We start from the raw sequence: 3,352 nt of genomic DNA on the forward strand, positions 1-3,352 counted from the left end.
TAGGATGGCACAAGCTTCTTTTATCCCGTTACTGGAGAGGCAGAGGCAGGATCTCTTTGGGTTTAAAGCCACTCTGGCCTGCATAGGGACCAACAGGACAGACAGAACCGCATAGAGACTGTTTCAAAGGGAAAGAAAAACAAATACAAAACGTCAAGAGTAAGTTCTGGAGAACTGCTGTAGCCGAAGACACACTGGGGGTGGGGGGTAATGAGTACGCCAATCATTTTGATTTAATGTTGTAACTCATCCAAGCCTCAAAACTTCCGGTTATCTGCCTGAAATAGTTACAATTTTTATTTTCCACCGAAAGTAAATTATCAAGAAAATGGCTCAACTCCAACAGGCGGGCCAGGAATATCAAACCAAGAAGGCAGATTGGAGCAAGACCCAGAAGCCTTGCTGGGGGCGGGGGAATGGAAGCAAGCCTAAGGAGGTGGGGTTCACACTGGCAAAGGATCTGCTAAGGTGTCAGAGAGGCCACCAAAGCTGCAGCCACAAACCATGTCAAATCTCCATGTATGAACACAAGGAAGGCCTAGCTTCCCTACTGGCCTAGTGGAAGGCAGCTGGCCAAGTTGAATCCGCCCTATGATTTGATTGCCAAGGAGATCTTCTGCATGGTCCCTATGTCAGGGAAGAGAGAGATCTGAATCTCCCCCTTGAAGGTGACAGGACAGTCTGCTGTGGTGCCCCAATGGTACAGAGCCCCATAAACTGTGAGAAACTCAGAACTGTCATCTCCCAAGGGTCTAGAAGGAACAGGTAAGCAAATAGGTCTAGAATTGTATCCATCATTAAAGGGCCTGCTTTGGCTGACAGAAGCTATGCCCGTTTCTCCCTATGCTGGGAGAGGCAGCAGCTTGAGCAGTTTCCTTCCCTCTTGGTGTTCAGAGTTGTTGTCTACACAGAGGCATGGATCACCACTGGCCTTAAATCATGCTTTTTAGCCCAGACATATGGCCAGGGCTGGGTTCAAGTAGCAACACTTAGACCACAGAAACTTGCCTTTGATGCTCTGCACTCTCTAGTTCTCTAATCCAGAAGCTACTGACTTTGTGGGAGTACTAGACCAAGATAAAGGCCAAAGTGTATGGGAACCGGAAGAGACTTGTTAACAGAGTGAAGGGGATAGCCTTGAGTGTATCTGGAGCTCCTGGGTTCAAAGTTACAAATCCACCATGTTTCTGCTTTGTGTTTAACTTTGTAACAGCATTGTCAAACAGTTATAAGTGACAAACACCAATGAGTAGAACGACCAGTTGGCATGGATTGCAGAGCCCAGCACACATTTCTCCTGAGCTGGGCTGCACTGTTCAAATACTTCTGTAGACTTCCAGAAGCCATCCTTTCCCCCAGAGACCCAACCTGCTAGTGGAAAAAAAAAAAAATCAAGTTCTTTGACCTTGGTGTGGAAGCCAGAAACACAAAGTCTCATCTGCTGGGGTGTGTCTGCCACAGCACGTCCCCACCCGGTATCTTATCCTCTCCTGACCCTCAGTCCTATGTCTTGTAGGTCAAGGGGTCAGGACAGGCAGAAACTCCTCTAATATCTGGTGGTCCATGGATCAGCTGATTTCGATCCCTCAGCATACAAAGGAGGAGAAGGTGAGCCATGCCCCACAATACAGTCAGGGTACTGGTGAGAACAAGGAAGCAGAAGGGCTTCTCAAGTAAACATAAGTAAAGCAGGATTTCCTAAGCTGCTGGAGACCCCACCCCACTCATATTGAAGCCCTCTGCTACCTACATGGTCTGGTTTCTATAGAGGTCTTCAGATACCTGCTCCCTGTCTATGGCCCAGCTGCCTGTTGGCAACTCTAGCTAACTTAGGCCAGCAACCTCAGACCACAGGTTCACAGGCCCAGCCATAGAAGTCTTGAAGGTAGAATTGCCAGAGAGAACACAGAGACACTTCCCCAAACCTTTGGGACATGTTTTGACTACATCATTGCAATGTTTATTTCAAATTCAAATACAACAAACCATCCAACAATTTTATTTACTAAACCCTGGCAGCAGGAATCAGGGCAAGCCCAGTGTGAAGGATGGTTAGGGTAGGAAGCAAGATCCTGGAATTACCTCCTGCCAACTGTTTTCTGAGGTCACTCCTGTGCGTACCTGCCCCACTAATGCCACTAAAGCAAGCCCAGCAGCACCCCATCCACAGTGGGAAGCTATAGAAGTTACAGAAGGAGCACCAATGCAAACCATAATATGGAGCAAAGATAGAGAAAAGGCTGCAAGCTGTCCCTACTGCCCCCTGGGGCACAGCTACCTAATGGCCAGCATACCAAGGCCTTGTCTCTTTGCTTTGCTCCCAGCAATGATTGCGTGAAGCCACACAGTAGCCTCGGTGCTTGTTCTGAAGCAAACCTGGAAACTGACCCAGGACTGTTGCTTCATCCATGCAAGTGTCCAGGAGACAATCATTCAGACCCTGGGAGGCAGGGTTGCTGGCTCACATACCAAGAGGCACCCTGAGGGAGGTAAGGCCTCTGGGCAGCATGCACTCTGCACCCTTAGACCCAATAGTTGCCTGAGTGATTTAAAGGCCGCCGATGGTATTTGAGTCTGCCCAGACCTAGGGTAGCTGAATTCTTCCCAAAGGCTGAAGGCTTGTGTTCCAGGACAGTGGGCTGGATAATCAGCTCCTTTTACACATGACAGAAGGAAAGAAACAATTCCTACAAGTTATCTCAGACGTGTGTGTGTGTGTGTGTGTGTGTGTGTGTGTGTGTGTGTGTCTTTGCTTTTTGGTTTTTTTTTTTTTTTTTGGTTGGTTGGTTGGTTGGTTGGTTTTTCAAGACAAGGTTTCTCTGTATATCTTTGGCTGTCTGGAACTCACTCTGTAGACCAGGCTGGCCTCAAATTCAGAGGCCTACCTGCCCCTCCCTCCTGAGTGCTAGTATTAAAGGCGTGCGCCACCATATAGTTTTTTTTTTAAGATTTATTTATTTTATGTATATGAGTACACCATTGCTCTCTTCAGACACACCAGAAGGGGCATCAGATCCCATTGCAGATGGTTGTAAGCCACCATGTGGTTGCTGGGATTTGAACTCAGGACCTCTGGAAGAGCAGTCAGTGCTCTTAACCACCGAGCCATGTCTCCAGCTCATATATATAGTTTTAAAGGGGTTTAGTCACAGGTTCTTGTCCTGACGGGCGACACTGTCATATGGCATGGGATAAGAGAACTCCACAGCCATAGAGCAAGTGCCGCAGCCCTGGGCTCTCCTCTCTGGACAGGTCTGAGGTTTCTTCTTAGTGAATTTTATGCAAGGTCAGAGACTCCTGTCTTTTGCATCCCCTCTCCCACCTGCACCCAGACATGCTGGGCCCAGAGGTT

This window comes from Arvicanthis niloticus, chromosome 1 (assembly GCF_011762505.2).
Source record: "Arvicanthis niloticus isolate mArvNil1 chromosome 1, mArvNil1.pat.X, whole genome shotgun sequence".
NCBI classification, from domain to species: Eukaryota; Metazoa; Chordata; class Mammalia; order Rodentia; family Muridae; genus Arvicanthis; species Arvicanthis niloticus.